The sequence below is a fragment of the Taudactylus pleione genome, unplaced genomic scaffold, assembly GCF_031769625.1.
Source record: "Taudactylus pleione unplaced genomic scaffold, aTauple2 ptg000114l, whole genome shotgun sequence".
NCBI lineage: Eukaryota > Metazoa > Chordata > Amphibia > Anura > Myobatrachidae > Taudactylus > Taudactylus pleione.
This window is the reverse complement of record NW_028284516.1, coordinates 14,373,405-14,400,879: the sequence shown is the minus strand read 5'-3', so window position 1 is coordinate 14,400,879 and position 27,475 is coordinate 14,373,405. Positions and strand designations below refer to the sequence as shown.

At 44.8% G+C, this 27,475-nt stretch overlaps 1 pseudogene; it reads left to right on the top strand.

Annotated features, from left to right (window-relative positions):
- Window positions 1-21,317, top strand: part of LOC148524968 (kelch domain-containing protein 7B-like) — a 30,771-nt pseudogene extending 9,454 nt beyond the window's left edge.
- Window positions 21,318-27,475: the final 6,158 nt, after the last annotated feature.

Below are 27,475 nucleotides of genomic sequence, written 5' to 3'. Positions count from 1 at the left end.
TGTAAGGGGCATTACGGTGTGTGGAATAATATGTAAGGGGCATTACTATAAGGAGGAAAAATATTGTAAACTGTCTAGGGGGGTTGGGGGCACATTTTTAACTTTTGCATTGGGAGCCATATTGCGTATAAATGTCCCTGTAATTATTTTTGACAAAAAGCCATGGGGGGGGGGGGGGGGTGTCTGAAACATTTTTGGCAGGGGGGAGCAAAATTTATAGTTACGCTACTGCATACATGGTGATTAGCAAAAGGAATAGATATATACTGTATGAAGGTCAAAATCATAGGGCCCCCATACATCAGCAATCGATTGTGACAATTCTGCAATTTGCAATCGATTGTGTATAAAAATCTGCAATGTATGGGCATCACAGATCGCAGATTGCAACCAAAAAGGGATTGGAATTGTTAAATCAGATTGTCCAACATGTTGGATTTTACAGATGGATTGAGGCTGTAGATTGCTAGTGTATGGACATGATCAGCAGATTTGCAGACCGTTAAGGTGCCCATACATCTGCAACGGATTGTTTCGATTTTGCAATGCGATCGGAAATACCGATCTGCCGGGTGGAAACGCCGACCGCCCACCATCAATGTTCAGCGATCCGTCGAAGGATCGCTGAAATTTTACATGCTAAATGTCCCCGATTAGACAATCACGATAATTTTTTGATCACGATCGTCAACTCGAGAAAATCCAACATGTTGGATTTCTGCGATGCCGGGTGCAGGATCGCGGCAATCCGTCGCAGATGTATGGGGCCCTTTAGTAGTAAAATGAGGAGCCTTTCAAGATTGGCAGATCTGTGTTTGCTGCAGTCGATCTGCAAATCACTGAAATGTATGGGTGCAGATTGCTAGATTGGGAAATCCTAAAATCGGGCAATAAATCTTCAAATTGTTCAATTGTGGTTTTCAGATTGCTGATGTTTGGGGGCCTTAATTCAGCTAAGTGGTCCAGTATTATAAAAAAACATTTGTATGATGTTGCGCTAGTATTCATAAATATCTTTTAAGACTTGACATATCAGAAATAAACACCAAGACGCCAATCTAATCTACATGAATTTTTATATATAAAACAAAATAGCAAAACAATAATAATAAATAATCATGCACAAGTACCAAGTCTAAATAAAGACCAAAAATAGAGAATCTTTGCATAAATATAAAAATTACTAGTCAGTATAAAAAAAGTTGTCCTTTCAGAACACCAAATTAATTTGAAATATGTATCAAAATCACAGTTCTCACCGGACTCATATATCAGAGAATATAGGACCTCATTCAGAGTCTGTCGCAAGCGCTCGCAACCGGCTCGATGTTTTGGTCCTGCGCATGCGCAGCGGCCGCACTGCGAAAGCCCCGGAGTGGAGAGAAACTCTCTCGCTCCGGAGCTCACTACAAAAGGGGCGGCTGTCGACGTTCATCGATCAGAGCAGGAAGCTCCCTGGGGCTTGCGGTTGCCGAGACCCAACCTTACGGTCTCGTCACAAGCCCCGATGGTTGCGATGGTGTTGACCATCGCGACCATCAGCCTGGTCGGTCGCTAAGCTGTGGGTGGTAACCCACAGCTTAGCTAGCGACCAGGAAGCCGCACAAAAAAAAGAAGCGCACGCCCTCATTCAGAGAGAGCGATCGCTTCTTGTGACTGCCTCTGAATGAGGGCCATAGAGTCTTTTATTCCTCATTAATCAGACCTCCATGTCTGTAGCATAAGTGTAATAGCGGTAATAATGGGTAAATAGCCCGATGTTCCCAGTTTACGCAGCTCCAGAGGCAATAATTCAGTCAGCACGTGACCGCCTTTGTAAAGCCGCTGTCTCAGTCCGGGTAGTAGGAACTCAGTCTCCACATACAGCAAAACAGCTCCCGCTTGTTGTAATAGAAGAACCACCGGCTATAGTTGAAAGTGTCCGGTAAGGTAAGTGGCAAGTACCTCTGACGCGGTTCGCTTCTGTTTGAGGAGGCTTTATCAAAGAGCATGGATCAGAACTGAAGAAATTAGCTGTGTAAGTATCCATCTAATTCAGATAAGTGGTCCAGTATACCTACAGTCAGGTGCATAAATATTGGGACATTGACAGACTTTTCATAATTTGGCCTATATTCACGACCACAATGGCTTTGAAATGAAACAAACAAGATGTGCTTTAACTGCAGACTTTCAGATGTAATTTGAGGGTAATTACATCCAAATCAGGTGAACGGTGTAGGAATTACAACGGTTTCTATATGTGCCTCCCACTTTTTAAGAGGCATATAGTAATGGGACAAACTAAACAATCCTAAATCTAACTTTCACTTTTTAATACTTTGTTGCAAATCCTTTGCAGGCAATTACAGCCTGAAGTCTGGAACGATTAGACATCACCAGACACTGGGTTTCATCCCTGGTGATGCTCTGCCAGGCCTCTACTGCAAATGTCTTCAGTTCCTGCTTGTTCTTGGGGCATTTTCCCTTCAGTTTTGTCTTCATCAAGTGAAATGCATGCTCAATCGGATTCAGGTCAAGGGATTGACTTGGCCATTGCATAACATTCCACTTTTTAGCCTTAAAAAACTCTTTGGTTGCTTTTGCAGTATGCTTCAGGCCATTGTCCATCTGCACTGTGAAGCGCCGTCCAATGAGTTCTGAAGCATTTGACTGAATTTGAGCATATAATATTGCCTGAAACACTTCAGAATTTATTCTGCTGCTTTTGTCAGCAGTCACATAATCAATAAATACAAGGGAACCAGTTCCATTGGCAGCCATACATTCCCACGCCATGACACTACCACCACCATGCTTCACTGATGAGGTGGTATGTTTTGGATCATGAGCAGTTTCTTTCCTTCTCCATACTCTTCTCTTCCCATCACTCTGGTACAAGTTGATCTTTGTCTCATCTGTCCATAGGATGTTGCTCCAGAACTGTAATGGATTTTTTAGATGTTGTTTGGCAAACTCTAATCTGGTCTTCCTGTTTTTGAGGCTCACCAATGGTTTACATCTTGTGGTGAACCCTCTATATTCACTCTTGTGAAGTCTTCTCTTGATTGTTGACTTTGACACATATACACCTACCTCCTGGAGAGTGTTCTTGTTTGGCCAACTATTGTGAAGGGGTTTTTCTTCACCAGGGATATAATTCTTCTATCATCCACCACAGTTGTTTTCCGTGGTCTTCTGGGTCTTTTGATGTTGCTGAGCTCTCCGGTGCGTTCTTTCTTTTTAAGACTGTTCCAAACAGTTGATTTGGCCACACCTAATGTTTTTGCTATCTCTCTGATGGGTTTGTTTTGATTTTTCAGCCTAATGATGGCTTGCTTCACTGATAGTGACAGCTCTTTGGATCTCATATTGAGAGTCGACAGCAACTGATTCCAAATGCAAATGTCACACCTAGAATCAACTCCAGACATTTTACCTGCTTAATTGATAATGAAATAAGGAGGGAATAGCCCACACCTGTCCATGAAATAGCTTTTGAGTTGATAGTCCCATTACTTTTGGCCCCTTAAAAAGTGGGAGGCACATATAGAAACCGTTGTAATTCCCACACCGTTCACCTGATTTGGATGTAATTACTCTCAAATTAAATCTGAAAGTCTGCAGTTAAACCACATCTTGTTTGTTTCATTTCAAAGCCATTGTGGTGGTAAATAGAGGCCAAAATATGAAAATTCTGTCAATGTCCCAATATTTATGCACCTGACTGTATGAATGCAGAATCCTCTTAATCATCCATAGGTATTGGTGTCCCAAACATCGCAACGTGATCTCCAGCCAGACAGAGAAACACAGTTCCTTTTCAAAAGTACCACTTAACATGCAGTATAATAGGTTCCGCCTGGCTTCCTCTCTGTTGCGATCTTTATAGATCTCGTAGCTGTTTTTTTTTTTTAATTTAAGGAAGCTGTGAAGGTGCCTGCATCCCTGCTCCCTGCGGAACCTTTCCGCTGGTCTCCAGTGGCATCTGACTCTGTACCCAGCTTTTCATATTTTCTCAGCACGGTGAGCAGTCGTTCCCTCTGTACCCGATTCACCTGGTTTTAATCAGCCACAGAACCTGTGTAATTCACGTGTCCAGAATTAAAGGGATGATACGACAAGCCTATGCATTAAAAGTGGACGTTACAGGCTCATAAAGATGAGTCATGAAAAGTGGGCGGTGATTGCATTTCTTTATTAATGGCCGATGAGTTACTACTGAGTAGCCCTGTATTATTGCGGATTACTTCTGTTTCAAACTGCAGACGAGAGCTTGATGCAGCTAGTTACAGTTTGCAACTCCTGCCAGTTCACCATGCCGGCTCTGCAACTTGGTGATGATATAATTTCACAGCGCTTTTGATCTGCCAATGAGCATCTTTAAAAATTATCTGGGGAGAGTAACCAGGTCACCCCTTTTACAACAGAGTGTATCTGGCACAGACCCGGGAATAACCAAGGCTCAGTGTAAAAGGGGTTTTATAGAGATCTTTATTCACTGCCTCCCAAAATGATCCTGTTCCTATTCAAACTAACCCTATGTAGTATGGCGATCTTTAATGAATTCTGGAGACTGTCTATACTGAAGGTGCACACACACGTAACGATTTTTTGAACGATTTAACTATAACGACGTCGTTATCGTTTGTAGTTTATTCTGATTGACCAACTGAACGATTTTCATTAAGGGAAGTTACAAAAATCGTTTGTAGCTCAAAAAATCGTTCATTACACTTTAAAAAATCTGACAGATAATCTGACAGAAAATCGTTCATAAAATCGTTGGTAACACAATCTTTGTGTGTGTATGCAGCTTTATTGTTAGATAGGTTAAGAGGTATGGAGCGTACACACGGTCAGATTTGTCAGACTTGTCAGATTTGTCAGATGAACGATTTGAACGATTTTACCAAAGTTTTGAACGACTTGAACGATTGAACGATTTTTGACTGCATTAAAATGAATGGAATCGTCCAAGTCTGACTGCAAACCCATCAGATGTCAGATATCGTTATCTGACAAACGGGAACGCGCATCGTTGATCGTCCATCGTTCAGGCATGTCAGATATGAACGATTTTCCTTCAGATATGAACGACTGAACGATTTTTAAATCGTTATCGTTCATATCTGAAGGAAAAATCTGATCGTGTGTATGCACCAGTAGACAGATTTTACCACTCCTGGTTTTAAAACCATTGGGCAGGAATCAAACATGTATCTAGCATCGCATTTTGAATGCTATAAATCCCACCACTTTTATCGCATGCATAACGGCATTTATTAACACCGTATGCATGTAGATTTGCAATGAAAATCACAATATATATTACATTTTATAATCCGATTTCCTGAGTGTACGGCATTGGCTTGTATATAACCTCTTGCAACTTTTACTAAATGCACCGCTTTTTGTCCAAATTCAGAGGTGGACGCAGTGGCCATGTTTGTGCAGTTGTCCAAACTTTTTTCTACTGCGCATGCGTACATGTCCCGATGGTGAACGCAGAACGAATTTGGACACAGAGTGAGACAATTTCAATGGGCATTCCTAAGATGGTAACGGGGGGGGGGTTGCTAGGTAGAAGTGGTCGTGTCGTGGCCAATGGCTGCGTCTTTTATCGCAGTTGCACTGGTATCAGCACCCATGTTCTGACAGATATTCTAAGCAACCATAGGGCCGCTCTAATGTCTGATAGTGCGACCTATGTGGGTCCGATGGTGCGACTTTTTTACGCAAAGCAGCGGATTTGCAATGCAGTCGGTGGGCGTCTCTGTAAGGATCCCATCGGCGGCAGCATTAGCATTAAGACGCAGTCCTGCTGCACAAAATTAGTCACAACTGCATTTGAATCCACCTCTTTATCAGGTCCTCTGTGATTTTTCACTTCATTTTTATGCCACCAGACATAGGGCCATATCCACATAGCAGCGATAATGTGAAAGCTTAACATGTGTTACGTTTTCGCACACTTCGGGACTTTTGATGCGATAATTTTGCGTCTTTTGCCTACTGTATGCACGCTCCCGAAAACTCACTAAAACTGTAACCTGCGAAAAGTATAGCATAAATTGGGGAAATCTGTCTGTACCCCATATAAAGGCAAATACACTTCTATATTGTTTTCCTTTTTATTTGGAGTATTAGTCCTAATAAAAGTATTTAGAGTTCTTAAATTGTGTAAAATGGCTGTTATATGCATTTTTCTAAACCAATATAAAAATTATATAAAGCAAGTTTATAAATGCTGTATTTAAATTGGGGGTACATTAAAATGGGTATAAGTATATTTTTGTGTCCTTAGGGCATTTTTATAAAATACATCTACAATGTTTAAAACACATGTCCCATCTATACAGCCCCCCAAAATACCTGACCCACTACTTTAAACTGATTTTCCAACACTTTTAATTTCTTCACTTCAAAACTAACACTATTGGCCAACTTACGCTAATTATAAAAATATATTTTCCTATTTTGTCATTAGGGGGGGTGTCCAGGTGGTTCTGAACCAAGTCCCGACATTTTTAGCCAAAAATAGCGGTTTTGCAAAACTTCTTCACCAACTCTGAGATGGTAAATACTTTTCGCCACTTTTTGTCTATGGAGAATTCGCACATGCAAAAACGGCGGCAATAGGATTGCATGATACGCATTTTGTGCGAAAAGATATAACCAGTGAAAAAAATTTGCACAAACGCGGCTTATTGCGTCTCCTTGGATATGACCCATAGTGTACATCACTAATATAGAACTACAGCATTCACACTGTGAAGTACATAGATAGAAATAAACATAAAAGCTAGTAGAAAAATGAGGAGCATATCTCTAGATATTTGCTGTCACAAAGGGCCTGATTCAAATATGTACGTAACCTGATTATTTACAGTGCATCCGGAAAGTATTCACAACACTTAACTTTTTCCACATTTTGTCATGTTACAGCCTTATTCCAAAATGGAATAAATACATTTTTGTCCTCAAAATTCTACACACAATACCCCATAATGACAACGTGTAAAAAGTTTTTTTGGCGATTTTTCAAATTTAATAAAAAAAAAACTAAGAAATCACATGTACATAAGTATTCACAACCTTTGCTCAATGCTTTGTTGATGCACCTTTGGCAGCAATTACAGCCTCAAGTCTTTTTGAATATGATGCCACAAGCTTGGCACACCTATCTTTGGGCAGTCCCGCCAATTCCTCTTTGCAGCACCTCTCAAGCTCCACCAAGTTGGATGGGAAGTGTCGGTGCACAGCCCTTTTCAGATCTCTCCAGAGATGTTCAATTGGATTCAATTCTGAGCTCTGGCTGGGCCACTCAAGGACATTCACAGAGTTGTCCTGAAGCCACACCTTTGATATCTTTGCTCTGTGCTTAGGGGCGTTGTCGTGCTGAAAGATGAACCGTCGCCCCAGTCTGAGGTCAAGAGCGCTCTGGAGCAGGTTTTCGTCCAGGCTGTCTCTGTACATTGCTGCATTCATCTTTCCCTCTATCCTGACAGTTCCTGCCACTGAAAAACATCCCCACAGTATGATGCTGCCACCACCATGCTTCACTGTAGGGATGGTATTCGTCTGGTGATGAGCGGTGCCTGGTTTCCTCCAAACATAACGCCTGGCATTCACACCAAAGAGTTTAATCTTTGTCTCATCAGACCAGTGAGTCCTTCAGGTGCATTTTTGCAAACTCCAGGCGGGCTGCCATGTGCTTTTTACTAAGGAGTGGTTTCCGTCTGGCCACTCTAATATACAGGCCTGATTGGTGGATTGCTGCAGAGATGGTTGCCCTTCTGGAAGGTTCTCTCTCCACAGAGGAATGCTGTAGCTCTGACAGAGTGACCATCTGGTTCTTGGTCACCTCACTGACTAGGGCCCTTCTCCCCCAATCGCACAGTTTAGATGGCCGTCCAACTCTAGGAAGAGTCCTGGTGGTTCCGAACTTCTTCCATTTACGGATGATGGGGGCCACTGTGCTCATTGGGACCTTCAAAGCAGCAGATATTTTTCTGTACCCTTCCGCAGATTTTTGCCTCGAGACAATCCTGTCTCGGAGGTCTACAGACCATTCCTTGGACTTCCTGCTTGGTTTGTGCTCTGACATGCATGTCAAGTGTGGGACCTTTTAAATAGACAGGTGTATGCCTTTCAAAATGAAGTCCAATCAACTGAATTTACCACAGATTAGACTCCAATTAAACTGTGGGAACATCTCAAGGATGATCAGTAGAAATAGGATGCACCTGAGCTCAGTTTTGCGCTTCATGGCAAATACTGTGAATACTTATGTACATGTGATTTCTTAGTGTGTTTTATTTAAATAAAATTAGCAAAAATCTCAAAAAAACTTTACACGTTGTCATTATGGGGTATTGTGTGTAGAATTTTGAGGACAAAAATGAATTTATTCCATTTTGGAATAAGGCTGTAACATAACAAAATGTGGAAAAAGTGAAGCATTGTGAATACTTTCCGGATGCACTGTACATATATCTCCGATGGTGAGACGTCTGCGCAGGACCTGTTCTGCGCGTGTGCAAAATGGGTCTTGCGATCATAGTCGCAGTGCTCCCTCAGCTGCAGCCTGAATGACTGACTACTATTAGTCCACATGAGGCAGCAGTAGTCAATCCGGAGGAAGAGCAAGGAAGAGCTTCTGAAGGGTGAAAACGCAGGGAAAGTCCTCGTTGTTCGGTGGCCATACAAAAGAGCTCAAAGGTTACCACTCTTCAGGTAAAGATGCAGTGAAATAAACTATTAAAACATTCAGTGTTTTGTGTTTTTGAATTTTAATATTTCTTTTACAGAGGTACTATAGGTAACAGCGGGCCCTTAATGACCACCCTGCTGGTACTTGTAGTTCTGCATGTACCAGCATGCGAGGGAGGCTTGCTGGGAACTGTAGTTCCACCTGTAAAAGACAATATTGCACGTTTACTAATGGACTATGATCTCGGCGCCCACAGCCCTGGGGTGCCAGGGATAGCCCTGGGTGCCATGGAGGAGGGCACCTTTATTGGGGGGCTTCACTTTCCCAGGAATCCCTGGTCTGGGCTGACTAGTTGGGGGAATGAATGCTTTTGCCTGGGCACCCCGTCAAGTCTGTTCCCTGGCTGTGGCATTACCCCCCCTACTAGTGGTCTCCAGTGCTGGTTCCGAAAATACAGGGGACCCATACTTGATTTGATCTTCATATTTTTAGAACACGTGCCAGCTCCAAGAGCCTGGTGCTGGTTCAACTGAGGGCTAGTTATGTCTCTGTGGGGGGAACCCCATTCCATTGTATATTGTTTTGTTTTTGGAAACCTGAAATCCTGTCCCCATCCAATAATCAGGTTATTAATTCTCGACATCCCCCTCTTCATCAATTTTATTAATTAAATTCCTCAGCAGACACAGACTTGAGGTCTGCTAAAAAATTGGACAAGTGAGTAGCGAGCACTTCCCCTCCCACCTCCCCCCTACAGCCTAACCCTAACTGCCCTGTGGATTCCTAACTCTAACCGTGTCATGCTCAGACTGTCGACATTTCAACTGGCGACAGTTCAGATGTCGACAGTTTGAACCATGTCATCATTCTAATGTCGACATTGTGGTGTTGACATTATGAATGTCAACATGGTTATTGTCGACCTTCTGACTGATTATATTATTGTAGCCAGCTATTGGTTATTTTTCAGTGAAAGTGAATCTGAAAAAGCAAAAATAATGACTGTTTTGTTTTGTTTCTCAGCAGTATTTTTCCTTGTCACCAGGGGTCGCCAAAGGCTCTTGTTATATGAGTTGCAGTTATGGATCTGACCAGGGGTGCTCTTCTGACTTTGGTATGCGGCAGGTGTCAGGTAATTGATTATTCATTACCAGCATGGACTACATCTGACAGCTGCCTGTTTAGTCTGCCTGAGCCCAACATTCAATGCTGGATCATCAATGTTGCTGTTTCGATGTTTCTACCATTCTAAACTGGTGTTCCTGTGAGCATCTGTATTCTGTGCCTGCCAATCTTAGTAACTTCTGCCTTTTATCAGAGTACCATTTTGAGGTTTCTTATCATTGTTTCTGAACTTGTATTCCTATTATCTACTGTGTTCAGAATGGGCTTTGAATACTTCTGCGATTATTATTGCAAGACTCCCGAGTCCCTATATTCCCGATATTTCTGCAGTTTTAATAACCTGTATTTCCAAGTATTCCTATAAGCTTACAGGCATTCACCTGCATTGTATTAACCCTCAATAAACATCATTCTGAATTTACTACTTCTTTATGTGACTTGTTGCTCAACTGCACCCAGGGGGTTCTTGACAGAGGCAGACTTACAGAGGAACCAAGACTTGGCAGAAGTTGGAGTAGTCTTACAGGGGCCTATTCATGATGTTAATTATCAGGGTCCACGATAATTAACACCCTAATTCGCTGCGGCCACCGGAGCAATTCGTCATTGCTCCGGCACGGTGGCAGCTGATGTGAAATCGGAGCAGTGATGGCGGTGCGCATGTGTGACCTACAGGTCACGCATGCGCACAAGAGCCCCGACATCCGGCGGAAGGAGCCGGACAGGGGCGGAGGCATCCGAAAGGATCCCTACTCACAAGCCAGACCCTCTTCCCATAGGGAAGAGCAGGCGGCGAAGAACAAGCAGGGGTATTCGCCATCTGAAGATGGCGAATGCCCCCGCAGTCAAGCTCCGAAAATACAATATTTTCGGAGCTTGATGAATTCTGTCCCCATACTAGTGTATGGGGACAGCGGGCCATTCCGAAAACAGAAGGTAAGTAGGAGATTTCTGTGATATCTCCTGCTTCACCTTCTTAATGAATGGCCCAAATACTTAATTTTAACAATTGCAGGTGAAAATGTGCTTTTTCACCTGCTTTTGTCAAAATTAAGTGATGATGAATAGGCCCCAAAGTGCCTTTATGAAGTACCAGAAGAGAAAGCAAACATACCACAGGTAAGTGATTTCGATTAAATAAAGTCAACACTTTTACAGTATGACCGTCAGCTACCAGAACTCTCAGGACAAACATAAAAATATACCGCACAGACTGTTACGAAGACACCTTCACAGAATTAAGGATACATTAAAAGGAATGTACTCATTATTTTCTTTCCATATAATTGAGTACCTCTGGGACTCGCAGGACTTTTTATAGGTACATCTTTTATTTATCAAGCTACTGATGATGATTAGGAAGGCAGTGTAGACACGATTGGCTTCTTGCCGGCACCCATTGAAACTTCAGGGCAGAGTCATCTTGATAAGATCTGTTTGAGTTCCAACATTACATGTTTTAAACATGATCCACAGAATGACTTTGATTGTGGTACAGTAGCTCTATTCCTAATCATACACAAGAATAAAGATAAGTCAGTACCATCTGACGTTAAAAGCAGATGACTTTAATTTTACTAGAAACAAATACTATGTCCACTAATGCTGAAAATCCAGAGCTAATTTCAACAAGGCGCCAATTTGGGGCACTGTGCCAGGAGACCGCAGTTATCTTTGTAAGAGAATTTTATTCATCATAGCTGCAGTGTTTGGCGAATGGGCCAGATGAAGAGAGAACAGGAGGAACTTTAATTTCCATTCCAGAGAGGTTCCAGCTAACATTGGGAAACAGTCTTCTAATATAAGAGTTAGCAAGAAAGATCTATGTGCCAGAGCTTCTTAAAGCAGTTTACACAGTAATGAGCGACAATTACCTATATGTGCTACAGGACACTGCCATTTATGATCCTTTCATGGGTTCAGAGAGAGATGATTCTACAATTCAGAATGATGGGAACATTGACTCTGTGTAAAGTTGAGACAATGGCCATATCTGACTTCTATACAAGTACCCAGGGCCGGCTCGCACAGGGGCGCCACCCATAGAAGGCGCACCCCTCCCCAACATCCCGATTACAGCGGTACTAACCCGCTGTTCCACCCATGGGCCGAAGTAGCTCGAGGGTGGTCAAATCGGGAGGTTGGGGACCCCCACCTCTGCAGCTGTGCGGCGGTGCCGGACCCCGGAGACCCTGAATGGATGATACGTGCATGCGCGCGACATCCATTCAGTGACGGGAGAGGGCTGGGAGAAGCCCAGCTAGTGAGGCCCCCCCCAGCCTAACGTTATTTGGAGGCATGCACGCCTCCTAATAACGTCACGTAGAGGGCGCGGCCTATGGTAATTAGGCCATTTGCCACGCGCGAAGATAGGGCGCACTGGAGAGGGCCGGCACAGGGTGCTCCGACCCCTGGTGCAAGCCCTGCAAGTACCAGGTTCTCAACAGACGGATCAAGCACAGTGCAAAGCTCGGGTGTACTCATTAGACATGGAAACTAATCAATGGAAAAGAAAGACCAGTATCCCAGAGCAGGGATGGGGAACCTCCTGCCCGGGGGCTGTATAAGGCCCTCGGAATCATTTGGTCTGGCCCTCGGAGCTTTTTTCTGCCAGCCTCATCTGATTAGCAGGGTGCTAAGAATTTCACCCTGCAGCCAGAATCTATGCAGCAGTGCCCAGAGCCGTAACTAGACTTTTTGGTGCCCTGTGCCAGAAAGAGCATTGGCGCCCCCCTCATTTTTCAAAGGGACATAATGCACCCAAAAAATGGCCATGGCTTCATGGGGAAGGGCCAGGGAAGAGATGGGAGAGGCCAGGAGATGCTGGGGATGAAATAAGAGGAAGCTACAAGCAAGAATGATAATAGACAGAAATTTGATGTCCAAACAGCGCCCCCGGATCTATGGTGCCCTGTGCGATGGCACCGGCCGCACTACCCTAGCTACGGCCCTGGCAGTGCCACCTGGAGCATCTTTAGGATGCTTCAGATGGTCACACCGCTGCCCTTACAGCTCCCCGGACATTGCTGTAATCTCCGGTGATTGCAGCCCCGCCCCTGTGTGACATCACACGGAGGGGGCCTGGCCTGCACCAGGCCTGCGAATAATGTTATATATATCAAAATGGCCCTCGTCAGAAAAAAAGGTTCCCCACCCCTGTCCTAGAGGAAGCCAGTCTTATAGGGTGTAGCAACTGTTCAAAGTACAACTACATTATCATTGCAGGTGGCACCCAGAACACCCATGAAGGCTCTGTATGCTCCAACCAGTTATTCTGTTACAATTCTTTTACTGGTATGTTACAATCCTTTTACTGGTATCTGGAGCCAACTTGCACCAATGATACAACCAAGGTCCCACCTAAAGCTCCTCTCACTTGTGGGCTACCTTTATGCCATCAGAGGTGAGGGCTTGCATACAATGGAGATTATATAATCCAAGGTCAAAATGCAGCTCCCCTTTCAAAAGGTTCATTTGCTGTAGCACATGAAGCTGCTGCCTGTGGAGGAAAAATCTGTCTCAGAAGATTCATATTACCAGATATTCAGGTATAAGATCAGCCGTGACCCGTGTAAAGAATGTCCTTATAATGCCAGCAGGGGTGATTCCTGTGACATGGTAGCACACGGCCGCACCCTTTTATAGATTTGATTTGCAACAGGACTCCACTGTGACTATCATCCAATACAACACCACTACAAAGAAGTGGTTAGAATACAAAACATCTTTCCTACGAAGCCAGGTTCCCTTCAGATGCGCTAAGGGCTGCCTTAACAGCAGTGCAGGCCCCTGGGCAAAGCAATGCACTGGGGCCCCTATTAATCCTCTGCCAGGGATGGGATGCTATCGGTGGAGGCTGTGCCGGGGGAGTGGGGGGGTGTTGGCTATCTGCAGAAAACATAAGTCATTTACAGGAAAAAAAAAAAGTTACAGTCTGAACATGTACAGTACAACAAATTTCCTATGCAGCGCCCCCAGTAGTACCCCCCTATGCAGTGTCCCCAGTAGTAGTCTCCCCTATGCAGTGCCCCCAGTAGTAGGCCCCTAAGGAATCTATGTTAGAACCTCTATACACTCCTTCCTTTACCTTCTAATATCCTGCCTATACCATGAGAACCACAGGTCTCATGTAGCATGACACCTCTGGTTGTGTATGATATGTGGGGTAAGGATGTGTTTGCTGTGGTGTGGGATTGGTGAGGACGTGTAACTGTTTAGGTGCAGGTGTGTGTGTGGGTGCAGGTGTGTCGGTTGGCTGTGATGTTATTGTCATTCCCTCCAGAGCTTGGATACTGACAGCCATTAGTTTTTTGCTCTGGGTCTCTCTCTTTTTTGAGATGTTTTTATCATGTTCAGTGGCAGATTCTATGAGGGTATCTATTGTGAGTCCCCGCTAGCCAGGCTGTGAGGTCTGAACCCGAGTCTTTAAATTTTCTTTCAGACCGTCCACGAGTACCGTGACTATCATTCCCCTGTGGTGAGTGCTATCTTTAATATTTTCTATCCCAGTGTACTGGGTGATAGCCTGCAGAGCCTTGTCGCAATAATCTTCTGCAGATTCACTCTCCTTTTGCTTAATGGTGAAAATTTTGTTCCAGGTAACTACTAATTGGGAAATATATACCCAATTGAGTTACAATGCGGGAAATGTTGCCTTGGTTTACTTGGTCTGTTAAGGGAACGTCACCATCCAGTACACAATCCGTGATAAATTTTGTCATGTCGGTACTGCGTGGTAAGACAGGCCCCTAACACCACCCGCCAATCTTTATTAGTTGGCTCATGTGACCTACCCAAATTTCTCAAAAATCTTTGACATTTGGCTAGGTCCTTTTTGGGATCGGAGAAATCATTTATGATGGAATTTAGGGCCTGATTCATAGCCGACGCTATTTGCGCTCGCTCGTTCAGAAAAAGGGGCCGGATATTTAAATAGAGCACTCGTTCTTTGCGGTCTGTTGACACCTCTATGTCTGAGCGAGCGAACGAAACATGCGCTCGCTAGTTTTTAAAAAACACCCCCTGGCCGCTCGCATCCTACGTCATCTCCACTATTTATTAGATTAATCGAGTACATCGAAAGGCGTCTGAACTGCTCGCAGTGCTTGTGGTAGCATTTTCCTACCGCAATCCTGCGAGCAGTTCAGGCTAAAAGACAACCAAGTGACGTGGTCGATGACGCTGCTTTGTTAATTATGCACACCCTTAAAATGCCCGTTTTGACCGTTTGGCACGCCTGCATTCGGATCTCCACTCCCCGTTTTCAAGCACCTTCCCCTATTACCACCCACAAACGCCTCATTCTGTCACTCAAATTAGCAGGCATTCGCTATTTTGCGAGCACACAATTTCCGACCGCAATGACTGGTTCGCGCACGCGTATTACAACCCATACGCATGCGCAGTTGTGCGAACATCGCTCGGAGCGAACGAGCGGCCGCTTACGAGCGGCTCTGAATCAGGCCCTTAGTTCTGCTCTTGTCCAAGGACAATGCATTACTACTTCCCTAGTGGGCACTACACCGTTCGCATCTGCATTTCCATTCGGAACAGTTATCTTCCGAATAGGATGCAGACCGGTAGCGCTGCTACCTTTGACCTTGTTACCTGGCTGGGGGTTTAATCTGTTGCTGCTACGTATGGTATTAACAACTTCCTCTACGGGTGCAGAGGGTGTTAACACTTCCCTTGCTGTTTCCGATGGAGATGGCGGCACCACTCGTGATTGTGGTGATGCAGCATCTATCACTTGCACAGCATGGGAAATGGCAGACATTACAATAGGCTCATCATCCACATCATAAACATTTTCTTTATGGTTGCTTAAGAGAGGGTACAAGTTGCTTGTTACATTTTTATGGGTATTTTTTTTGTAACTGTACTTGCACCTCCATCCACATAAGGTGGGGAAGGTGAGCATGAACTACTGGCAATACTCTCCACAACGCTACCTTGCCGCACGTGCGCGCCATTTGGCGGCTCATCCGTATTGCAATTTAGCAATGCGGATGTATTCTCTGGCAATGTGCTCGCGGCGCTAGTTTGCGTCGCTTGCACATTTTTAAGCCACGCATCCCCTTCATGCTGCCACAGTTTTAAACACTCATAATATTTAACCTTTTTTTCTCGGGAGCGCATCAGACTGATGTGATCCCGGACATTATCTAGTACATTTTTATCAAAACTACCAATTCTGGGAAACGGTCTAACACTCTTCATCGTCATTTTAAACCATACATCACAATACCTTATCGCATAAGTACTGTACTTGGTATGCATAATACGACGAGCCGATCCGATCGGCGCCTCCATTAGCAGCATATCATTGTCTAACATCTCTACTGTTTGCGCGGCTCCCATTCTGAGACAAAATCCTACGCTTTTCAATAAAGATTTAAACTGGTGAAAGACAATCAAGATACTTTCACTTACCTGTGGACGATTTAAGTCGGCGGCGCCCACACACCTGGATAAGATTTTAAAAAGGCAACTTCCACACCCGGATAAGATTTAGTAAGGCAACTTCCACACCTATGGAAGTTTGTATGTCGGCTACTTCCATGCACCTCTCTACAACAAAGACAACATGTACACCTGCTACTGTGTATAGAACGGTAAAGCTACTTACCGAGCGGCTAGACTAACCCTTGCACCTAGCCCTTAAGGATCATACAATACCCTTAACTGTAGGGAACAAGTTACCCCTACCAACACATATTCACTGTTACACACTTTTTTTCCTGCACAGAAAAATACACGTTAACCCAGATATTGATAACAATTGAAAAATGTAAACCTCAACGGCTTTATTTAAACATGTGGCAGCATGACCGGAAATACGTATACGCTATTGTGCGACCAGTCACATACACAATAATGTGACTACCACACAACCGTATGACCATCTTTTTTTAGCTGCGTACGCTTTACTGTGCGCCTTTACTGTGCGCAAAACTGCAACTCAGCCGCGTGCTCAATACTGCGGCCCCCCTTTTAAACGTTAGATTCTATCAACAAAGGAAAACAAACTTTTTCCTCTCTTGTCCCTGGATTCTAGTCAGCTTCCTTGGCTCACACGGAAATGGATAGGTATCTTTCAGCACAAAGCGGTTGCAGGTAAACCCTGCATGTGGCCTCTCCACCCTTTGCTGAAATATCGATAGCAGTATGTACCGTGTGAGTAGGTAAGTCACTTCACTATGAGCCCCTAACTAAGGAATCTATATTACAACCTCTATACACTCCTTCCTATACCTTCTAATATCCTGCCTATACCTTCTAATATCCTGCCTACACCTTCTAAGGATGACGCTAATTTGTGTACGCAGTCATACAGTAAATAAAGACTTCAGACCTGGAATCTGTGGTTCCAAAGCACAAGTATTATTCAAGTAAAAGTACAGTCAGTTACACGCTATTGATCCAGACACAATTCGGCACAAAGGAATTATACAGACCCAAGTACAGTATACATACGCAGCGCTTCTGGACCAGATGTTAGGCATCAGCAAGAAACCCCTTTGTCAATCAGCATTCAGCAAGAAGACTAAGACCCAGTGTTGGAGCATACATATTTATACCCCCCAGAAATAGACAACACAATAGAGAAGTTTGTTGCTGATGCCATTGGTTCCCAAGGGGGATACATCTGTTACAGAGCATTTAACAGGCTGATTCAAATAGACAAAACCCAGCCTCCAACAACTGAGGGTCAACTGGTTTCCCGCCCCATGTAACATCCTAACAGTTGTTCATATTATATACATTTTGTTGCTTGAAGTCTCTGCGGTCCATAGGTTGAGAATGCATGATGCGATCTCCACACCGATAATACCGGAATTCTGTTGAAAGAGTACGCATCAGTACAAAACCAAACACGGCTTACTTAGCATGTATAAAACCTTAGTTACCAAATAATCTTTATTTCACAGCATTTATACTAAATGAACGAACTTAAATCTTATCCTTTAAAGCTTATGGAACCTTGTATGTGGATATGTAATGTGTGAGTATGCGGGGTTTGATATAAAGACGCTAGTTAACTTGGAGCAGATGCGTGCGCATAAAGCTAATGAACAGCGTTTTCATATAGGATCTTATGCATTCGCTAATATGCGATTAGTTACCAGCGCAATTGTGCGTATTAATGTGTGTACGAGAAATGGTGCACTTACATCTCATTTAAACTAAGTGAACACCTAGCAGTGTGAAATGCTGATCCTTACAGTTCCACACGCCCCCCTCTCTCAGCAGCCCCCACCCTTCCCAGACTCAAAAGTAAAGTCCTTTGTTCTCCCAGACTCTTGTGTAAAATTCAAATTAGCACAGCTACAAGACCCAAAACCTAAGATAACACTCTTGGCTTTGAAGGTATTTTTATTGCAGGAAGCCTGCTAATGTAAGGTGTGTATTCGAGCAGGGCCACCTGCAGTGAGAGCAGAAGTTGTATCCAGGAAGCTTGTCTACACAGAATAGTTGTCACATGGCCATTTGCTCTGTTCAGCTAATGCAAATAATATACACTTTATCCAGAGCACCCAAACTACGTAAAGTCATGAAATGGGCTTTTGGTGAATCGCCGTAAGTTAGGGCGATGGTCACAGATGCAATCGCATGATGCTAATAGTAATATCGCCACATGTACTAAAGAGTGAGTTTATCTAAAATGGCGCTTAGGCGGTCATTCGCAAAATGGCGTCTTGCGGCCAGTCGCAAGATGGTGTCACTGCGATTCAATTTTAAACTGATCTTGTCTCAGCCAATAATCCAGCTTTGACACCCCCTATGCATTGCCCCCAGTCGTAATCCCCCTATGCATTGCCCCCAGTAGTAGTCCCCCTATGCATTGCCCCCAGTAGTACTCCGGGAATCCCCCCTATGCAGTGCCCCCAGTAGTAATCCCCCTATGCAGTGCCCCCAGTAGTCCCCCCTATGCAGTGTCCCCAGTAGTAGTCTCCCCTATGCAGTGCCCCCAGTAGTAGTCCCCCCTATGCAGTGCCCCCAGTAGTAGTCCCCCCTATGCAGTGTCCCCAGTAGTAGTCTCCCCTATGCAGTGCCCCCAGTAGTAGTCCCCCTATGCATTGCCCCCAGTAGTAGTCCCCCTATGCATTGCCCCCAGTAGTAATCCAGGAATCCCCCTTATGCAGTGCCCCCAGTAGTAATCCCCCTATGCAGTGCCCCAGTAGTAGTCTCCCCTATGCATTGCCCCCAGTAGTAGTCCCCCTATACAGTGGCCCCAGTAGTTATCCGGGAATCACCCCTATGCAGTGCCCTATGCATTGCCCCCAGTAGTAGTCCCCCCTTTACAGTGCCCCCAGTAGTAGTCCCCCATTTACAGTCCCCCCAGTAGTAATCCCCATATGCAGTGCCCCAGTAGGACTCCCCTGAATGCAGTACCCCCAGTAGTATTCCCCCCTATGCATTGCCCCCAGTAGTAGTCCCCCCCCATACAGTGCTCCCAGTAGCGGCTACCGTCCCCATACAGTGCCCCCAGTAGCGGTCCCCCTATACAGTGCCCCTAGTAGTGCCTCCCCCTATACAATGCCCCCAGTTGTGGCCACCCCTATGCTCTATGAGTCCCCATGCCCCCTTACACAAAAACACACAAAAAAGAAAAGGCAACTTACCTGATCCCCGCTCCTGCCGACGACCGTCTCTGGCCACTCCTCCGGGGCCCGCTTCCTATCTGCACTATGGGATGGGGGAGACGTCATGACGCCAGGAGGCGGAGCTGGGGGTGAGCTCCAGCCGGCTCCCTCCGTGAACCGTGAACGATGCAGCAGCCAATGAGAGTCTGTCTGACTCTCATTGGCTGCTAAAACAAACACACAGCCATCACTGGCGGCTGTGTGTTTGTAAACTGTATAGGGCAGACTGCTACTCACTGCGGTCTGCCCTACACTTGGAACCCAGGGGACACTAGCGGGGGTGCAGTGGCGGCTATGGGCCCCTGCACCACAGTGGGCCCCGGTGCAATGCACTGTCGCTAGTTCCCCCCCCAAGCCGGCAGCTGCCTCTGCCTCCTCCCCATGCAGGACTATCAGCGGTGGCAGCTATGCGATGGGGGGTTGGTGTGCTATCGGCCACGGGCCCTTGGAATCCTGGGGCCGTTGGGCAACTGCCCATTTAGCCTATAGGTATAATCAGCCCTGGATGCGCTGCCCTGGATGATGCCATCTACTGCATAAATAGGGAAACAACTGCACGGTTCTCAGTTGAAAATGTAACAGCCGCATTCAAGTCAGCTACTGTCCCCACCAGGGGTGTAGAATGTCCTTGCCCTGATGTTTGGGTAAATTTGAGAAACATCTGTATAAATTGGTGAAGAGCTTTTATTATTATGTAGAAGAGAGAGGACTGTACAGTGATATATGAGGATGAATTACACAGCTACCAGAATACACTGATATGTGGTATTATTATTATTATGTAGAAGGGAGAGGACTGTACAGTGATATATGAGGAGGAATAACACAGCTACCAGAACACACTGATATGTGGTATTATAATTATGTAGAAGGGAGAGGACTGTACAGTGATATATGAGGAGGAATAACACAGCTACCAGAACACACTGATATGTGGTATTATTATTATGTAGAAGGGAGAGGACTGTACAGTGATATATGAGGAGTAATAACACAGCTACCAGAACACACTGATATGTGGTATTATAATTATGTAGAAGGGAGAGGACTGTACAGTGATATATGAGGAGGAATAACAGCTACCAGAACACACTGATATGTGGTATTATTATTATGTAGAAGGGAGAGGACTGTACAATGATATATGAGGAGTAATAACACAGCTACCAGAACACACTGATATGTGGTATTATTATTATGTAGAAGGGAGAGGACTGTACAGTGATATATGAGGAGGAATAACACAGCTACCAGAACACACTGATATGTGGTGGTATTGTTATGAAGAGGCAACAAGTATCTGGAAATAATTTAAAAATTTTTTGCTTGCATCTCCTTTGAGTTAGAGTAAAAATTAGCAATTTTCTAATTACTGTAATTGTCTGAATTGTCACACACGTGTACAAGAGCCACGACGTCCAGAAGGAGCCGGACAGAGCTGAGGGATCAGAATGGATTCCTCTTTGCAACCCGGGACTATGGGAAGGAGCAGGGTGAGATGGCGAATGCTCCCGCAGTCAAGCTCCGAAAATATTGTATTTTCGGAGCTTGATGAATTCTGTCCTCATACCAGTGTATGGCGATAGCGGGCCATTCCACAAGAGGAAGGTAAGCAGGAGATATCTGTGATGAGTAGCCTGAATACTTCATTTCTACAATTGCAGGTGAAAATGTCCGTCTGTTTAAAAATGTTCAGCAAATTTCCCAATATGTGTCCTAGCAGTGTAGTATTAGTACATATTCACATTATGGTGTATTTACATTTATCCCAGATGCTACAATATTTAGCGGCAATGTTTCAAGGCTCCGCTGTCAATGCGCGTTTTCCAGCTGCCAATGCCTTGAAATAAGATGGTTTATTATCACCACTGCGTTGTAAAATTTTAACATTGCATTTAAAATATTAGGACCTGGCACACCGTATTTCTCTTGCGTGAGCACGTGCTACCAGTATAATAGACTGTTTTGGTGGAATCGGTATGAAAGGCTGGCGGTTCGATTCCCGGCAGTGCCTGGCCGACAAAAGCAGAGTTCCCGGAAGCGGAAGCCCGACAGCGCTGGAAATCCCGATCGTCGCTAAGGTAAGTATAAACTAACGTAACCTAACCGCCTAACCCTAATCCCCCTTAGGGGTGCCTAACCCTAACCTCCCCCCCAAGTGCCTAACCCTAATCCCCCCTCTAAGTGTCTAACCCTAACCCCCCTTTTCCCGCTGCCTAAACCCCGGGGGGTGCCTAACCCTAAGTCCCCTCCAGGGGTGCCTAACCCTCCCTCCCCCTGGCCTAATCCAAACCCTCCCGGGGGGGTGCCTAACCCTAAGTCCCCCCCCGGGTGCCCTAAACCTAACCCTCCCCCCCCCGCAGCTGTCTGCTCGCGGCGCCCGGCATCCCCTCGATCGGGATGCCGGGCGCCTGTCTCCCGGCGTTGGGGAAATGACAGACATCTAGATATAGACGCCCGGCATTTCACCCTCACCGGGATATGACAGTCGGGAAGCCGGCTGTCGGTATTAAGGCAGCCGGTTTCCTGATTGCATACCGTTTTGGAAAAGCACAGCACATCAAAGGTGCATGTACACTGCACTATAATGCATCACTAAATGGCACAAGACTATTTATTTTCCCCGCACATACGGGTAAGCGAGCCATCAATGTTTGCTGTCAATGGAGAAGTTAAACTTGTTAGTGACAAATTGAAGAGATTGGGATGTAGCAGATGTTTATGTTGCTTGTGAATGTATAATAATAACATAAAATGGAGTACATTGATTCGGTTGGTGTAAATAATTGAATTCCTTTTCTAAAACAAGGAGTTTATAAGCAGTAAGTATTAGAACTTACAATACATCAAATGAGTACAAACATTAAGAGATTCTCTGTGAAGAAAGGATAATTGAATTATCCAACTTCTGTTCTCTGATAATTACAGATGCAGCTACTGAAATAAAAAAACTCACATCACTATCAAGTCAACGTTATACTTTAGAGTTTAGACATTTACAACTCAGAATGTTGGGTAGCTTCTCTGAACTAAGGGCCTGATTCTGACGCAAGTCCGTATATGGCCGCATCCTGTGATTATTATCAAACTGAGCATGTGGTACATCCAGCATATTCAGCTACGAGTCAGACAGATCTGAGGCACTTATCACAGAGAGGTGAATGGGTATTACTGAATGGGAAGTAAGTGCCAACGGGGCGTTCACATGTAAGAGACGCATGTCATGGACATGTAGTCAGAGTTCCGAGTCTTCCAATTTGATTCAGAGCCGATTAAGTCCTCACTGGGCACTAGGCAAGATTCTATTCATTATGTTAATTATGGGGTCTATTCAGATATCAGATATCATTATTAACATTCTAACTTGTGGCGGACGCAGTAGCAATTCATCATTGTTCCGGCGTGGAGACAGCTGGTTTGAGGCCTCCACCCTGAGCCATTTGTACAATGAACAACTTTTCTAGACATACTGGAGCTGAAAGAAAATCTATAAAAGTAACCCCCTCCCTCTACAGAAACAAAAAAAATACACAAAAAAACTTCCCCCATCCCCTCCATCTTATCACTGGGGAGGGGGCTGCTGGGAGGCTTCAGGGGGCTGCCGGGAGGCCCCCCCTTCCTGCCCAGGCAGTGCAGACTAGTGTGAAGACACAGCGGGACTCTAGGAGTGCGGGTCGGAGCCGAGTGATGTCATGACATCACGTGGTGTGTGCAGTGCTCCTCTGGGAACCTTTTACAGCGGTACAGTAATGGAACCCAGTGCCAGTATTAGTTATATTAATAATGGTCTGAGCTCTGTTACTGAGAGTCTCTCTAACATTTACAGCTACAACTGGAAGCCAGCCTTGTGATGGAGGGCAGGATTTTGCAGGGAGGCACAAGGGGCTGCTGGGAGATGTAGTTCACCCAGCGCACATTACAGGGGGGCATACACATCGGGGGTCACATACACACACTCATGCACACACACTCACTCATAAACACTCACAAACACTCACACACACTGACATACTCACTGCTGCTGCAGGAGACTGGGTCTCGACGCTTGATGCAGAAGACAGCACTTCGGAAGGTGAGTAATTACTTCCAATTGCTTAATTAGTCATTAGGAGGGGTGCCGCGGGGTCCCAGAGCATTTCTGGTCCATTTTTTCTAAAATTGTGTATTTTAGGAAAACTTAGTCGTGCTCTGGAGGTGTGCAAATACAATCTTCCCGGAACTCAAAAAATCAAAAACCCTGCTACAAATTGAGTAGAAAAAATCCAGCACATGCAGGCAAAACTCAGTGGATGCGGGATTTTTGCTATTCTTGCCCCCAATTGAATATGCCACATAGGGGTCTATTTAGTGATATGTAATATTTTCAATCAGCTGTGTCTGCAATTCCACCAGCACGTCATAGAAAACCTGTCCTATGTGTAAGATGCTGCCCAGTTACAACCATCCAATGAAAAAAAACAAAAGTGGGGTGTCCCCCAGCACACTAAATTGTACCTGCAACAATACTATGGTAATAGAGATTTAGAGATACATGTTGCATGCATTTGCAAATACATGGTAAGCCACCAGGCCAACTTCATGGCTTCTCTGATAACTGGTGGTCCCTACACTGGATAATAACAGTACACACTCTGGGACAATGTCATGGACATTGTAAGGCCTCAAGGTACAGAGGAGCAGGGGCAGGAGATCCCACAAGAAAAGGGATTAATGATCTCAGCATCTCAGAGGTGGTGGAAAGAAATGACCTACACACAATATTAGGAGGAAGCATTTCCAGCACTGCAGCGCAGCCACTGACCTTGCTCATTTCTCCTCATAAGCAACAGCCTCCTCCCTTAGTCTCTTTCCCTCTGATTGTCCAGGGGGTAGGAGGGGGATTTACATCGAAACCCATAATTACCGAAAGGGCTCCTGGAGCATTATGTTGGTGGCAGGCAGGTGCAGGGCCCCCCAGTGGGGCTGGCTGTAGGTGGGCGGAAAATGCCCCCCCTTCCTGCCCAGGCAGTGCAGACTAGTGTGAAGACACAGCGGGACTCTAGGAGTGCGGGTCAGAGCCGAGTGATGTCATGACGTCACATGGTGTGTGCAGTGCTCCTCTGGGAACCTTTTACAGCGGTACAGTAATGGAACCCAGTGCCAGTATTAGTTATATTAATAATGGTCTGAGCTCTGTTACTGAGAGTCTCTATAACATTTACAGCTACAACTGGAAGACAGCCTTGTGATGGAGGGCAGGATTTTGTGGGGCCTAGCCACAGGCCATTTGGGGCCTGCCAGGCCCTAGGCGGCGCTTATATTGCCTTGTGGAAAATTTGCCTCTGTTCTGAGTTGTACATGTGCGCAGTGCACGTCATTTTCAGCTGCATCTTCTGCAGGAAGCTTAGGGGTAGGTGTAAATGACATTACTAGTGATGACTGCTGCTCTCATGGCCGGAGGGATGGGGTTTCAGTTTCCCAGATGCGCCTGACTCGGTCGCATAGGACTTCTGATCGCAGGAGGAGTCCGCAACTGAGATTGCTTTACATGCGACTTAGAATCAGGCCAAAAGTTTGCTGGTTATCAGTAACAATATATTATGGCACAAGGGAATGTAAATCTATCTCATCTGACATAATGTTCTGTTAATGACCTGACTCAGAGCTGTACGCTGTGCCAATGTTTTCGCAAATGGAGCAAAAGCACAGGCAGAAAGCACTTGGGGGAGTCAACGGGGAGTGTCGGCTGAAAACGCAGACGTGTGTCGACCATTTCTGCAATCCCGTATAAAGTAAGCAGGGCTCTGGCGTCGCAGTTAAGGCAGCCATTCTGAGTCACTATAGACTCACTCTAAAAGTCTATGTTTGCCTGATCTGCGCCTTAGTGCAAATCCCGGCAGCTGCTGTATTATTATATTTTCGCACATCCACAACTGAATAAAAAAAATCGCAGATGTGGCAGCAATAGCGGGAACCTGAGGCAGGTCCTATGTCCATTTAGTTAATAAGAAAATAATTGAAAGAACGCATTTTATTATTAATTAATACAGTATATATATAAAAAGTCAGAAATGCTTCTTGGAGGCAGCGAAGTGCCATGCCTTTCTGCTACCTAAGGTAGCAAATGTAAATTTGCTGTATTATTACATCTTCCAGCAAGATACAAACAATTTATATATTTGCAGCAAGAAGACTGACATTTCTAACTGAATGGGCCAAGTTGTCTAAATACGAACATTCACCTGCCTATAGCACAGTGCATTCATGTCCTGGGTGTAACTATAGTCTGTCACTAAGTTTTATTTGAACGTGGAACATACACCTAATTGCGGAGCATATCTTTCGTGATTCGCACTGTGCATACTCCGGAACCAAGTGTATGGAAGCACCTGTAATGCAGAATTATATGCATATCAGTTGCATCATCATTTGTAACTGGAGGGGCGAATCTGGGCTGTAACGGAGCGTTCTCACATAGGCAAGGTTCAAGAGGGCTTGTTGATGAATTGTGGTCTGTGCATAGTTGGACAAAAGCATAAATACACCTATTTCCAGGGGTATCGATTGCACCAAGGATAGGCTAATGATGAGGATGACTATCAAACTAAGCATAAGGATAGAGACTGCCGATGTTTGCATTGTTTGCATTGTGCGTACGCATCGCAGTACGCGTGCACGAACCAGTCTGTGCAATCAGGAAGCGTTCGGTCGCTGCGCATAGACATCCCGGCTGTATGAGTGACAGGAGAAGCCGTTTGTGGGTGGTGACGGGATGGTCGATTAAAAAGGGGGAGTTTTGGTGCGAACGCAGGTGTGTGTGCGTCTTAACGCTGTTTCAGAGGCGTGCATAATTAAGATGCAGCGTCATAGTACACGTCACTTGGTTGAATTTTACACTGAAGCACTCGCAGTGCTTGCGGTAGGGTATGGTCAGCCACAAGTGCTGCGTATGCATCCGATGGTACTCGATAGAACTGATGGTTGCATACGCTTCCTGGAGATGACGTGCATTAGTGGGCGTCTTGATACAGGCTAGTGGACGTCTAAATACACACCATGATCGCACTATAAGACATAGTGGGAATACTAATGCCTTGCCGTGCAATCGCAGAATTTGCATACGCTGGCTGTGTGCGAACGCATCAAGCGAGCGAGTCTGAATCGAGCCCTTAGTTACATGCACTCAATACAGGAGCAATTATGGCTGATTTGAATGCAGCCTTTGCTAATTAATTTACTGTATACGTTGAGCTGCGTATGATGAATGACATGCATCAGGCCGTAAAGGTCCAAAGCATGGGAAGATTCTGCTACTTCAGTGACCAGAGAGTTCTAATATAACATTATATACAGCGTTCTCACGGCCTGATTCAGACATGAAGGCTAATGTGATCGCAGCTGCATTTTCATATGCAATGCAGCTGCGAAAATCTGCTAATGTCTGAAAAGATCACCTGCGCATAAATACGCCCACTGCTGCCTTCCTACCTGCGTGCTTTGCATGTGCAATGCTTGATACATCTCGGGTTATGTGTTTTTGTGTTTTATTTCATTTTATAAGTAATATGTAAATAAGCAATTCTGCTTTTTTTTATTGCTGCAACACCATCACACAGTATATGATTATATACTTACCTGAGGCTATATTTACCTTTTCCTTTCTTATCAGAGAAACACAAAACAGCAGTCCCGTTAACTGACAAATAAATGACATTATTCCTCTACTGTTTAACTGGGGAAATCATATTACTTGGTAGGTACGGTCCAGATATACAATGAACAGGTAGCCAGTGTTTCTCTGAGGATGCCTGGAGCATAATTTATGCAGAAATAATTTAGTCATAATGACACACTTCAAAATTGAATTCCATTAAGTTCAAACTCTTCTTACTTACTCCATTGTAGATTTCTGTAGTAATCAATACTATTCTACACATAGACTAAGTGATCACGTCTTTGGTACATGATCATTCAATAAATATAACATCACACATTTCAGTTATCCATATCCCTGGCAGCACATGTTACA